Source organism: Indicator indicator, chromosome 8 (genome assembly GCF_027791375.1).
Source record: "Indicator indicator isolate 239-I01 chromosome 8, UM_Iind_1.1, whole genome shotgun sequence".
Classification (NCBI taxonomy): domain Eukaryota; kingdom Metazoa; phylum Chordata; class Aves; order Piciformes; family Indicatoridae; genus Indicator; species Indicator indicator.
This window is the reverse complement of record NC_072017.1, coordinates 11,533,348-11,548,934: the sequence shown is the minus strand read 5'-3', so window position 1 is coordinate 11,548,934 and position 15,587 is coordinate 11,533,348.

Below are 15,587 nucleotides of genomic sequence, written 5' to 3'. Positions count from 1 at the left end.
TGTTCATGGAACAGATTTGGGGTACTGAAAAACATTGTTGGTCGCTGTTCCTTGGTTTTGTATATTTGTTACAAAACCAGCAGCGATAATGATGCCACATCTCCAGTAGACTTATGCTAAATTGCTCTGTGGTGTTTTAAGTGATTTATACTAAGTATGCAGAATGATCTCGTCCTCTTCTAGACATCAAAAAATCATGTCAGTGGTACTGTTAAGAATGTCATAACTGCAAGGGAATTTCCCATCTGATTTCGTGTCAGTAAAACTGCTACACTCACAAAACTGAGGAGAATACTCAGCCTAGGAGTTAATTTCTAGTGCTAAGGGACAAACACTGACAGTAATTTTTTGAGAAGCTAAGTTGCTCAGAAGTCACTGTCATGTGTGAAGTTCCTGTCATCTAATAAGGACTGACCTCACACAGCAGGTGTTTCCTCTCTAGGTATACCACTAGTATCTCTTTCATGCTGCTTGTTATTGTGTTCATATATTCATTATTCTGGGTTCTGTGTTAATATGTTATTTATTAATTAATTATTAACTATTCCATTTCAGCCAGAAGGGGAATCAATGATCAGACAGCCAATAACATGCAAAATTCTTTTCATTTCCATGCCTAAATAGTTTTCAATTTTACTGTTCTCTGCTAAACTGAAATACTACTCAAACAGCCCAGGTTTCAAACCCCACTGAAAGCTACAGAAAGGATAGAGATTCTTCTCCTTTTAAAAGATCATTACTAAATTCCCTTGAAAACTATTAAAGCAGCGTTTAATTATCTGATGTATTACAATGATTCACTAATGGTATAGCAAAGGTTATCTCATTTTTCAAGTCTGCAGTCCATGGGATATAAATTCATCTAGCCCAAATATACATTAACTTTTCATTTAAAAAAAAATGCAGATCAATTGTGTTGTGCTGCAAGTCCATTACTTAGATTATTTCAACTGGATTAGCTTTTGATACTGGAAAATAACAGAGTTAAGTTTTCTTGTCTGACAGATAACTAAAAGAAAAATTGTACCTTGATGACATTTTGAAGATTTGGAATATTGCCTAGAAATACTGTATTAAGTAGCTGTGGGATATGTGAAAAGATTAAGGTGTCTAGAACTAATACATAACCTGACTGAGCAATTTATAACTACTTTCTGACCTCTAAAGAGAAAAAGAAGAAACTAAACAAGACAGAGATGAAGTCTGTGATTTTCAGATTTAAGACCGTAGAAGTGAGCAAATGCAAAGCTCTCAGAACAATGTGTTTCTGTCAGTGGACTTGAGCTCCTGCTGTCTCACACATGGAGAAATGGGGGGGTGCAGAAATTATGCAGAAATAATAATGCAGAAATGCATTTAAACATTTTTAGGTAACAGGTTTTTCAGCACAGGGAGAGAGATGGCTCAGATAGCTGCTTTTCCTTTTGAAAAGCTTTCACATAATCTATTCTTCCACCTGGCCACACTCAAAAGAAAAGGTCATTTCAATAGATTAATTTATTCATCTGCATTTATTCACCTGCACTTTCTGCTGTCCTTTTCATCATTTATTTTCTTTCTTTCAGAAACACATCCTCCGATAAAGATACACCAGCATAAAAACCTGAGGCAAATAGAAGAATTTACTCCAAATCACATACTTTAAGGCAAGAAAGAACTTGTGCAATCATTTTCACCTGCATAAAGCAAATTGCACCATTCCCTAAATTAATATCCATTTCAAGTATAGGAAGTGTCTTTAAATTTATTCTAAAAATAAATTTTAAAAAAACTCAAAACAACAAAAACAGTGACCTGAAACATCCCCTTGATTTGGGAATTTTCTTTGGCAGAGAATGTACATGGACCCATGCTAAGTATTTCTAATGAAAACTTTTCACTGAGTTTATCCTGATTTTTTCTCATTTCAAATTCCAGCCGTATGATTTACATTAACTTCTATCACTAATCTGAAGAGTCTTGCACTACACATTGTGTGTTTTGTGGAAAACAGAAGACACTGCATTTGTGTTTTCGTTACATCCCACACAACAAAACATTTCTCTACAATTCCTTAATCCATTTCCTAACTCTTCTCTGAATCAGAACCATATTTTAAAAATAAAGTTTAGACATTGTAGTAGCATTTATTACACTAATAGGTGCTGCATCAAACACAAAAGAAAACTAATTTTCCAAATCTTACTCATTAATGCTCTGTTTTTAAATTTATAAATAATGATTTCTGATGAACTCATAATTTTATTAAGGACGCTTTGTACCTAAAATCCTGTCATATATTCTGTATTTACTAGTTTCAAAGATTCCACCTAAAGAAAATGTGTTTTGATAGAAGCAAATGTGTATACAATTAGGCATGAAACTTAGGCTGCATCTAACTTTGATCTTTTAATCAAAATAAGGATACCTTTTTTTGTGTCCAATATAGATATTGTAAGATATTTTTGTGGATTTCCCAAATTCAGAAGAAATTTCCCAACTCTTCAGATGCCAAAGCCTCTCGTAAGAACCCATTTTCTCCCCCCACTCTTCTCTCATTTGTCTTCTTTTCTTCAAGCACTTTTTAAAAGAGCTTGTCAAATCTGCTTTATAGCTTAGACAGGGGGAACAAAGGGCAAGAAACATCATTAAGTATCAATCTTCTAGTTTTAACAGCCTGGGTGCAGGGATCTTAAGAGTCCGGAATTCAAAAACATGATCTAATCTAACAGTTATGACTTCCCCTTTTAATTTTTTTAATGGAGTCTAAAATATATACATGTTTGAAGGGGGAGGAGTGAAAGTTAATCCTGGTTGCCATGTCACTCTACAAATCAAAAGCAAGCAATCCATTACAGATAGCTTCGAGGGCAACAGTACTGCAGTCATATTCCTGATGGATTTAGAAATTATGGTCTGTGGAACTTCACAGGCATTAAGCATGAAAATAAAACCATTAGATCTTCTCAACAAAAGCAGTCACTATTGAAGGATATATATTTTTTCTGCTCAGAGTTGGGTTTTTATTTTTCCAAATTGAAAACACACCTCATAGAGGAAGTAATAACATAGCAGTAAAGTATTCAAAGCCCAATTTTTATTCGCATTGATTATCTTTTACATTTTGAAGTATTGCCTTTGTACATCCATCTGTAAATGGTTATCAGATAGGAATTCAAACCTTTTTGTTCATTAAACCATTTTGTAAGAACATTACTTTACTTTTGTTATATCTTTGGGTAAAGTGGAAAAGAAATATGACGTGCATGGTTTTTTCATTCACCTTCCAAATCCAACATCTGCATTTCTTTTCCTGATCCCGACTCAGGAAAATACAGACTTTTTAGTCTCAGTTTTACCACTGTAATATCAAGTGCACACATGAAAAAATGCTTATTCCAGTCAGAATTTAAATGATTTCATGAATACCTGATTCTCATTTTTTCCATTTTGATAGTATCAAAATCATTTGTCCAGAAAAAATAAGAAAACAAACTTTTTCAGATGGTGAGTAGATGGTAGACTACAATGAAGTAGGAGAGATCATTCCAATACCAGAGTTAATTTGCTTATGATTCAAATCAGCATCCATCAACATGCTTAGTTCCATCATATCAAACAAATAATTTCATGATGAAAAGGCAAATAGAATGATATACTTGATTAACTATTCCTTAAAGGAGAAATGTCTTCTTGTAAGGGCATTCATTCCAAATCTAAAGTGCACATTATGATCATTTGGTCATCAATAGGTTTTTTTTACATTATTTGGAGTATGATTCATGCAAACTTTTGTCCTTACTACAGTACTACGATAGATATTGCATCATTACAAAAGATATTTCTGAGTACACATTCATTTGAAGTGGGTTACTTGAGTTTTTGGTTGGTCGGTTTACAGCTATGTAAAAGACAGCCACTTACAGATCTTGGGATGTGTGAAGATATATCTGAATTGTTACATCACACATGTCCCAGGAAGAAAAGACTTCCCAAAGACAGAGGAAGGGGGCAAGGGCAGTAATTTGTTCTGAGTTTGCATTTACAGAAACTCTGCACAGAGATACCTGCAAAGGGATCATTAAGTAAAATGCACAATACAAAAAAAAAAAAAGGTGCATTTTACTATAACAGCTGAAAAGCTAGAGGTAATGCTCCAAGTTACCAGTCTATTTCTTACAAATTTGCTGCAGTTCATGTGTTCCCTCACTTATTTTCAGGCAACTAAAACAAATGCTGTCATGCAGATACTGGTCAACTAAATTTTAAACTGTTCATAGAGTCATACAACAGTTTAGGTTGGAAGGGATCTTAAAGATCATCCAGTTCAAATCCCCTGCCATGGGCAGGGACATCTTGCACTAAAGTAGTTAGGTTGCTTCATATTCTCTTTGAGGATCTTAAACTCTATCATTTCATGATCTCTACAGCCTCCCTGCTATATTTTCAAAGCTTCATTTTTCAGGATGCAAAATGCTCACAGTTGCCGTGAGTTTCATGGTTACTCATAGTTACAGGACTATTGAATCCAATAGATTTTATCTAGCTGCTGCTACAAATGCCAGATGTCTTTCTTTGATATGGCAATATGCACCACAAGCAAAAATAAATACACAAATAAAATGAAAACCCTTTTCAAAACAAAGCTTATCAGAATGAAGAGAAGATGATAGCAGAAGAAAATACACATCTCAACAAATTACTGCAAGGTTCAAGTAGGAGAAAGAGGGCAAATAAGACTCTGTATAAAGTACAAGAAAGCAAGACAATTGGTCAGTTACATAAGAAACTATTAATGGTCACTGTAGTTTCTTAGGGACAAATTCATTCAAATTAGCAGAGTTATGCAGAAATGATTTGACACATTGACTATGAGTAATAACTGTAGAATCAGGTGAGGTGTTCCATGGTGAATCGTATCTAAACAAGTAAAGAAAGAATCTAAATGTACTTCTAAATCTGCTTGATCTCTCTCTTTCACAGGAAAATACTATACCATTACATTTATTTTATTAAAGCAATATGAGTCTATAGAAGCTGCTTGCTGATACAATAATTGTTCTCCATAATATTGCTCTAAAACAAAAAGAAGGATGAGGTAACAAAACAAGAGAAAAAGGAGATTTCTGAAATAAAATTCACTTAATAGTTCAATCATTGCAATTTAAATGTGAAATAATCTCCACAAAGAACTCTATTCTAGAAAAAATGAACCAACAATCAGCACAGCCCTTGCTGCAACTTGTAGAATCTGACAATGAATGCTTGATAAATCATAGATGCAAATTTTTTAAAGGCTTGAAAGAAATTACATGCATACATTATTATACAGAGTGAGACTCCTGCTGCCATGCTGATATGTGAAGTGTTTCTCTCCAGAAATACTATTTTAAGTCAGTTTTTTTTCTAAGCTTTTCTTACATATTTTAAAATACAAATTTTCCATTAGCTAAGTTTAAATAAATTATTATTAAAATATACTTTTATATACATATGTAAGCATGAAAGTGAGGTTTCTATTATAAATTAGATCAAAATGGACTGCAAGGGTAGTGATAAGAAATGAATGGTTTCATAAATTGATTAAATTTCCCTACATCCAATGTTGCTATAACCTAAAGCTTGCAACTATTGTATATGTGCATTGGTATGTAACACAAAATTCAGCTCTATAGGCAATGTTTTCAATTTTTTTAAAATAAGATTCATTGCTTTTTCTAATTTTTGCAATGTGTAGCAGCACTGTAGAAACCTTAAATAATGACCATTATCTTCATATTTTTGTTTAGCACCATTTTCATGTCTATGTTTATTTTTGATTGTTTATTATTGCCTGCCACTTTCATGATTACTTTCTGCTAGGATGAGAGAAATTTCACGGTGATTAAGAATCTGTTCTTCTATGCAATGATGTTGACTAAATAGCTGTGTCAAAGTACTTAAATAAGATTGTATGTTGCCTGAACAGCATGTACTGTATAAGGGTTTTTCTTTTGATAATGTAAGATACATCAAGACAGACATTTACTCAAGAGGTAGGTTTGCACTTCAGAACAGGGCTGCCTATCAACACTATTCACACCAAAATAAAAGTAAACACTTAACTGAATCTTTTGCAAATACTGTGCATCACATCACGATGTAATTTGGCAGAGTGGAGACTTTATAACGAGCAAAGCATGATAAACTATGACTGTCACGCACAGTTAACTACACTGAAGGTATATTGCCACAACTTTTGCAGGCAGATCCAAAGTGGTTCAGACTTGCAGGCAGATCTGAAAGAGGTGGCAGGCAGTGCTGTCACAGCAGCAGTCATGGCTAGGTGCCAGATAGTTAGTACTCATTCTGCTGATGGGTTTTGTTACATATTTCAAGTTCCACGGAGTCCATAACTATAGTAAAGCTATTGCCATTCAAGGCTAGGCTATTTACTTCAGATGTGCTTATTATTTCAAGCAATATATTGCAAGCACATGCATACTACTTAGAACACAGGAATCACTCTCAGCATCTAATGGGAATAAAAATTTTCAACCCACTCTTTAGTATTTGAATAGCTGTCATAGTTGTAAGTTCCAGACATGGTAGGTTTCTCAGACATGCTAGATTTCTCTACAGGCACTTTCTAAATAATAGGATGCCTGTAACAGACAATTGCTAGCAACAAAGCAGTCATCTTCCTAGGTTAGCTGCAGGTAGATGTAATGAAAAGGAAAAATATTATAGAATGGAGTATTTGAGACATTTCCTGTATTTATTGTTATTTTAATATAACTCCACAAAACCTAAGAAATTCACTTCTCAAAACTCCTTTTTACCAAAGATGGAGAGGATTTTTCCTAAAAGTACTCCGATTTTAATGACAAAACTTCAGTCAACTACAATAGCATGGAAATCTAGAAACACTCAATTTCCTCTCAGTCCATTTTTCCCATAACAAAAATAAAAATATGTTAGGAAATCACCATTTTCTTGCTGGAAAGTATGTGTTCACTAAAGCAAAAATGTATACGTGAGTCTTACCTCAAAGACAAATGTCAGTCATTCACTCTTTACATCCATGTATAATACTGTAGGAACTGATGTGAGAGCATAAAGAACAATTTAATGGAAAAGTGCTAAGGTGGTAGCATGGTAGTGATACTAACAGGCAAAAATCTCTCAAGCATAGGAACTGGCGCAGAATAACAGATGTGCAGGAGACCAATGTTCTAACATGCAACATTACACATTATTTATATATGTGGTCTTTGTGGCCACCAAATTATGTTTGTTATAGTTGGTAGCCATCCTTAACACATAATAGACTTGCTCAGGATAATATTATTTGCCTGCTTGTGTGCCTGTATGAGGGATGCACAAGTAACTGAGAACAGAAACAGGACAAAAGGGGGGAAATCTATTTCAGTTACACATGTATAATTGCATTTACTGAACTGAGTTCTGCCAAGTCAATGGAACAGCACGTGAAATAAACCAGTTTAAAATTAGGCCATGAGAATCTATCCAAGTTACAACCTTTCCAAACTGTGAACATATATTAAGAGTCCCTATTGCTCATAACATCATATTAGCTCCATAATGCTTTGGTCCTGCTTCATGAACAAAGAATGCTTTAAAACTCAGCCAAGTAGCAACACTAAATAGGAACAGCAACTTGAGAGACAACCAGTTGAACGGATTAAATATACTTCTTAATATCTGTAAATCTGCACATTGAAAAAGAAATCTTACAAATAAAATAATTGCAGAAGTGCACATTTCATGTACTCAGTGGCTTTTCAAAGGCTTATATTGTGGTGGTGAGGAGAGCTTTAATAACTCTGGTGATACTATCGTGTTACAGCACCAATAAGATACAGAACATTTGGCGAAGTGGAATTCAAAAGGACTCACTGGTTGGCAGACAGCTATAAGAAGAGTTGTTTTGAAATACTATCTCCAAATTAAATGAGCACTACAAACAAAGACCCACAGGCTGAACTTCATTAAGTTATTGCTTTTCTCTCTCATCTTAATACATTTAGTTACTGTCATTTACTAACAATGAGGTATTTGGCTGACTGCATTTACAGTAGTTTGGTCTCTCTCCATGTCTGGTCGAACACATGTGCATATCCTATAAACTTACTACCATGAGAGAGGATGTTTGTTAATGGTGGAAAGTTTCCTTCTCTGGAGACATTCAAAACCCTCCTGGGCATGTTCCTGTGTGACCTACTTCTAGGTCATCCTGCCCTGGCAGGGGAGTTAGAGTAGATGATCTTTCGAGGTCCCTTCCAACCCCTAGCGTTCTGTGATTCTGTGAATGTTCTGTGAAAGTATATTATGGACCATAGCTGAAAGGTACTACCTGGAGTAATACAGTGCACCCCAGAAAATGAAAGGCAGGAACAGCTATGCTCTTAGTTGCACCCTGTGATAGGACAAGGGGCAATGGATATAAACTATGGCACAGGAGGTTCCACCTCAACATGAGGAGGAAACTCTTCACTGTGAGGGTCACAGAGCACTGGAATACGCTGCCCAGAGAGGTTGTGGAGTCGCCTTCTCTGGAGACTTTCAAGACCCATCTGGATGCACCCCTGTGTGACCTGTGCTAGATTCTGTGGTCCTGCTCTGGCAAGTGGGTTGGACTTGATTTCCAGAGGTCCCTTCTAACCGCTAACATCCTGTGATTAGACCTGTACATGGTAGCAGTGTATCATATAACATACATGGAAGCGTAAGGCTTCAGCACAAAGGGCTTTCTTACTATGAGCTATTGGATTAGTGCATACACTACAATACTTTTTCTGCAATTATATAAAGCCTGAGTTATTACTTTTGAAAGTATTCGTATTTGCAAGATGACATCGGTCAGGATATGTCTGCTCCAAACATAATGGAATGTAAAACTGAGCCACCCCGATTTGCTTGAAATGGGGTAGCTTTGGCAAAGGAAGCATCCAGTCAAAGCAACACATTTAATCAAGGGCCAGTATACAGCTGGAAAAGTGAATATCCGGGATGAGTTGTTATAAAATATGATATTACATGATATTATAAAACTAGGGAAGAAGAAAGGGTGAGAAAAATATATTAAGAGATACTGAAAATGTATGCAACAAATTTATGCAGATCAAGGCATTCTTTCTTTACTACATCAGTGGTGCCTGGCATGTGATGTGAGCAGCATAATAATAATTTTATATATGTGGTAAATATCTACCATCTGTGTTCTAGGCACGAACTCTAAAATGCAGCATAAAACAATTAAAATCAACAGAGACAAAGTTCAGGGTACAGAAAGCTTTTGATCCACAAAAATGATAGATGTTCCCTGTGAGTGACTGAGGACCAAAAAATGAGTGAGAACAAGTACAAGTCAGCCTTTTAAATGTACAGCTCAATCCATATGCCAAGGGGTTGTTTGGCACCTTTTGCATATTTCTGGTGAGACAGAGAAAGAAAAAGGAAAAATATTTTAAACATTTAATTCGATCACAAGCTAACAAAAAGTCAGTAAGTTTCTGTTGGATTTCAGTAGGTCCTTCCAAGTTCAAGTTCAGAAATTTGTTAAAAATCACATTGTATTATTACTACAGCATAGATTTTTTCCTGATTTTTAGGCTACCAGACAGAAGTGTTTGTATTTCACTTTTTCAGGGAAGCATCCCTGTAGTACACTTGTTCTGCAGGGCCTCTGGTTATTCAGGCATCACATGCAATATACTTCTCTGGACAGAATAATAAACCATTTTATGCTATATTCTTGCCTTTGTTTATTTTTGTTAGGATTTAAGAGTCTTCTTTTAGAGTACTATATCCTCTCAAATAGATTTCCTAGTCACAGAGTTCTTCAGTGAATCATGAGCCCTATAGCTTCTTTCAACTAGTCCTGATCTCATTATCCTGCCAAAGTTTTCCTGTTGTTGCTCCTGCTGTGGCCACCAGCTATTACTTTTCTGACTGCTGTCCCAGCTCTATTCCACATTCCACTTCAAATAAACCAGATATAACAGCTTTTCCTTATCTTAGATCACTTCATCTTAGACCCTTTATCTTAGCATATTCTTTAACAGAAATTAAGGTTAATTTTGTTCACTAATGTACTGGGTTTCCTAGAGTTTGCTGCTGTACTCTGATTAATAACACTGTGATGTTACTCCTCCAGTGTACTGGGTTTATTTGGCAAGGTGTTGGCAGCAAGGTTGCTGCAACTGTGGCCTCTGTGAGAAAAGAAATGTCCCCACATCAGATAGAAATACTTCCAGACAGTTCCAAAATGGACCTGCCACTGGCCAGTGCTGAATCGATCAGTGAAACTGGTGATCCCTCTGTGATAACATATTTAAGAAAGGGTAAAAAAAATACTGGGTAGCAGCTGTGAGATACATAACCCTGCAGACAGCAAAGTCAGTGAAGGAGGTGGAGGAGAGATTGCCCAGGAGCCATACAGAAGACCATGATGAAGGAGGTTGTTCCTGAAGCCTGTGGAGACCACCACATGACAGCAGATATCTACATCATAGCCCATGGAAGACCACATGTCAGAGTGAGTGGATATGCCCTAAATAAAGCTGCAGCCCATGGAGAACCCATGCTGTAGCTGTTTGGGTTTTTGCAGGACTGACAGGAAGAGAGCAGGAGAAAAGTAGGAGGAGGAAGCAGCAGCAGGACTATTAGGACTGACCCCAACCCCTGTTTCCCATCCTCCTGTGATACTGTTGTAGGAGGTTAGACATGCTACAAATAAAGGAGTGCACTTGAGCTTGGGAAAGAGGCATAAGGGGGAGATGTTTTCTTTATGTCATTGTTTCTCACTATCCTACTCTATTTTTAATTCTCATTAAAGCTGAGGCTGTTTTGCCTGTCATGGTAACTGGTAAGTAATTTTCCTACCTTTATCTCAGACCATGATTTGTTTCCATTCCATTTTCTCCCCCTGTCCTATTGAGGAGGAGAAGCTACAGAGCAGCAGGGTGGGTGTCTGGCAGCCAACCAAGCTCAACTCACCACATCCAAAGTTCAGATGCTAAAAACCTCAAAAATACTCAACTGTCTCACTCTCCTTCTAAGTATTGACTACTAAAGTAAGCTATTACCATTAACCAGAACCTAGGCGCCAAGGAAAGGTTCTTCAAAAGAACCTGACAACCCTTCTGGAGACAAAGTATATAACCATATCTATAACTATATCCATCCTGAATAAGGACCTCTTGATAGCTGGTAATATTTATGATTTCCAAATAGCAAAAAGGGGGGAAAAATAATTATTAGACACCAATGTATAATAATAATCAAATTAAGATTTTATATACATCTAGGCACAAGGCAGAAAGAATACCCCAGGCAGAGAAAATCCTTGGAGACTATCACACACCAAAAGAAAAAAAAAATTAAAATCACAGCAATAAGTTTATCCAACTTATCCAAGGGAAATGTTTTTTGTTATGCCTGTCCAAAATCAGTTACCTACACTGGCAGAAATATCCAATTTTTTTTCCAGGCCCCGCTACAAGGTATGATGAAGGCTTTGGTGAAAGCATAGAACAAGATGCCAATTACTAACCAGAGTATCTTCAGGGAATTTACCAATCATACATTCAACATGAAGAATGACTCAGTTGAAAAGTTACACATTCACCATGCTAATACTTTGTTTTGTGTGAAAATGAGAACTAAATTAAGTCTCAATATGGTAGGCTAATTGGAAATATTTTTTTGTTTAACTAGGGCAGTTTGCTAGGTTTTGTGTATCCAGTGGGTCCAGTCATACCGTCCATGACATTTACAGCTAGAAAAATGCCTGTTATATATTTTCAAAGCATAAATGTTCACAGAGGTTTTATTTTAATTGTCATTTTGCCAGTTTTCATTTCCAGTTTGACTGCATCTTCTATCAGGAAACAGCCACTTACATATGCTGTATCTCCTTGAATAACTCACAACATAATAAAGTAACTTTCATGTCAACCAAATCCTCTCTGAGCTACATGTCATTATCTACTGTTAACAATGAGAAAAATAAGCCCAGAACTTGCAAACATAAGCTTAGTAAAAAACTATGTATCAAAGTCATTTATCTACGAAACCGCAAAATCTGCATTAAAATAGGAATGAATTTAGGAGACTAAAGAGAAAAATCTGAGTAATCAAATAATTAATGGGGCTTGGAGGGGGTTGTTATGCACTGCAGTCCAATATACAACATGATTATCCATTATCTAGAAGCCTCTCATTTAATTTAGTCCAGTAAAATAGGATAAAATCGAGGTCCAGATTCAGAGTAAATGAAAAATGGGTATAAAATTCTCCAAATCTGAAATTACAGTATTAGATCATCCCCTCGTATCTAAACAGATGTGCAAGAAATGTCAAAGAATGGAGCAGCATCCCCTAAGTCATACTCATCCAAAGCAGAAGGGCATAACTTCACTGGCATTGAGACAGCTGCACCACTTCACAACAACTCAGTTCTTCATTCCTCTGGGTTTTATTGTAGTTAGACAAATAACATGGTCTACAGGACAACCTGATTTAGATTCCATGACAGATTATGAACTTCCAAAAGATGATAGGTGATAAAACAGTTATGAAAATTGGCCCTCACAGAGTCTCACTTCCTACAGCTGAAGAGATAAACAGCAGTTAGTACATCCAAAGATTTTCTGTTCAAGGACAGATTCCCCAAGTAACCACAGGCAGACTCTTAGAGAGCTAGCAAGGACAATCTGGCATTTAAACTGGGCAACATTATCTCTTAAATGTTCACTTTTTGCAAAGTCATTCCATAGTCACTTACTTTACCACTTGATAATGAACATGACTATCAGCAAGGACTATAAGGTGATCATTAATCAATATGTACTGCCAAAAATGTTGCCACTTGATAATGTCCATTATCTCAGTACTCTAAAGAATTATTTCAATGATAAGTTGCAATTATATTGTAATGATTTTCCCCCCCAGGATCTAGACATTGTTAACAAGAACTTGGTAACTCCTTCTGAGCCAGCACACTGGAAATGTTAAGTCTTTGTTTGCAATAGCATTTCTGTCTTCAGCACACTGCCATGGAAAGGTATTCTCTAACATAAATTGCAATTATTTGAATTGTTCCATTTTTGGAAGTCTGCATTAATAATCAAAATGGAAGCTCCTACGTACAAGAACAGTCTTCCACTTTGTTCTGAAAACAATAGGTCTTCATATCTAAAAAAAAAAAAAAAAAAGAAGAAAGAAAATAAAAAAAACACTAGTACATTAAAGTGCTTGATAGATTATATGACATGGACTTTGAACCTCTAAACTGTGATCAGCTGTCTATAGTGAGGATTTCAAACTCAGGTTAATGTCAATCAGGGAATCTTATAAATATGATTACTTTTTAAAATTAGCTGCATCTGGAGCTCACAGTTCAACCTCAGAGACCAGATCTGACTCTCTTAATGTGTAGCCTTAGAAAAATGTTAGCAACTGGACATCATGATTGCACTAAATCAACCCGACTAGAAAAGCCTTTCCTCATAAAATGTAATCATAGCTTTCTATAGGATTATGTTATCTACTGTCAGCATTAGCCAAACAGCTCTCAGCTATCAATGAATTAATTTCAGTCCTTGATTAACTGATAGGCAAAGAGAAAGGCAATTTTCTTCCTTTGAGGTCTTCAAGTTTGTAAACAATTCCACGGTACACAGATGCCAAGCTACTCAAATGGCATAAAAATAAGTAATAAAAATTAGCATTGGCATTCTATAAGCAATAATACTTTGTGAACTCATTATATATGCGTTAGCTTGCATACAGCTGTTAGCACAAACATAATTAGAAATAAAACCAGCTTTGCCAATAAAGCACAAACAAAGCAGGGCTGAATTTAAAATTACTGCTATTCATTATAAACACAGTTTAGCTAAATGTAACTGTTAAGTGAAATGATGTTTGTGGATTCTACTTAAGAGTTCAACTGAATGAAGCAATTATCCAAAAAACCCAAAAAATCTATTAAAATAATTACCCCAAAGCTTTACAGAAGACTATGACAAACTTTACTGTATGTCTAGCATGCATTATAAAAAAAGATGTCAACACCTACAGACTGAAGAGTTCACATGAGTGATCCTGCAGAACAAGGAGGCAATATGTGTAAGAAAATGGCCTAGACACTATTTCCTAAAGATGTGATTCAGTCATCATCTCTCTGAATGTGAGGTAAAGAGCAAATGGTGGTTGTAGAACTTAGCAAAGCAAGTACTGCCTGTGAAATTCTGCGCTCCTCTAAGAGCCTTCACGACCAAAATAGCCAAAGAATTGTCTCGTAGCTATTATCAAACTGGTTCACAGCACAACATCAGTTGCAATGCAAGTTCAGATGTATGAAGATTGGGACATATTTTTCTCTCATCTAAGAATAAAATTTTGAGGTCAAAAGAGAAGGTCAAAATAGATGTTCATCTTTCAGTGGAACAAGTGAACTGAGTTTCTATCTACATTTTATTTATGTCTCTACTTCTCAATGTCAGTTAACATCACTTAATGAGATAGCCCAATCATCCTGGGATTTTGTAGTCAGAGGAAGTGAATGGTTGTCATCTATCTTTAAGTTATATATTAAACTATAAATTTAGGGAGTTTTATATCTGTGGCTATGATTATTTCTAAAAGAGAGATAAAAAGGTGAAACCTTTCTTTCCTTTCTTCCCTTTAGCTTTTATTCTGAGATCTCAGGCATATCAAATCCAATCTTCCCTTTGGAGAGTCAGTAGTATGGTGTAAGATCTTTGGCATACTAAAACCAAAGGATAAAACCAAAAAGACAGTAAAGTAACTCAGAACTCTCAACCCAACAGTTAAATTTAAATTCATCAATTCACAACAATCATTGATTCCTTGATGAATTAATTAACTGATTCTTTAAAAATTCTGCATGGTGTAAACTTTCTCCAAAACCCAGGAGGAGAAAGCAGTATTTCATATTTCAATTTTAACTACTTAAGTAGTTAAAATCAAAGTATATATATACATTTTAAAAAATTTTGGAGGAAAGCAAACATTTTCTTACTTTTGTATGCATTAACAAACATATTATGGCACAAAATATTTTACTTTCAAAACACCAACTTTCTATCATTGGGGATCCTCTTCAGTTTGAGGGCTCCTTAAAAAGTAAATATGTTTTTCACCACAGCCTGAAAACTGAAGAGATGAGATCCCTAACATGCAATCATAAGCTAATTCTTTTCACTATAACTAGAGGTCTTGCCATAAGACAACTAAGATCTGATCTTATCAAAGCCCCAGCCACCCAGTGGAGCAGGCACTTAGGAGTTAAGATGAGTTAAACTGTGTCTCATTTAGCTGTCACAGTAGGTAAATGGATGTAAGCTCAAGAAGAATCAGATCTCTTACTATGCAAGGCAGAGAGATCACAGCTTCTCCTATCATCATGAAGTACAAATACAACCCTCTGCAGTGTTTAACTCTTTATTAATGGTTTGTGTAAGCTGTTGGAATGCATAGTAGCATTAAGATAGTGCCCATGGTCATATAAAGTATAGGAGATGTTCTTATGATTTAATTAACACCCCCCTTAATCTAACAACTACTTGTCTCAGCAG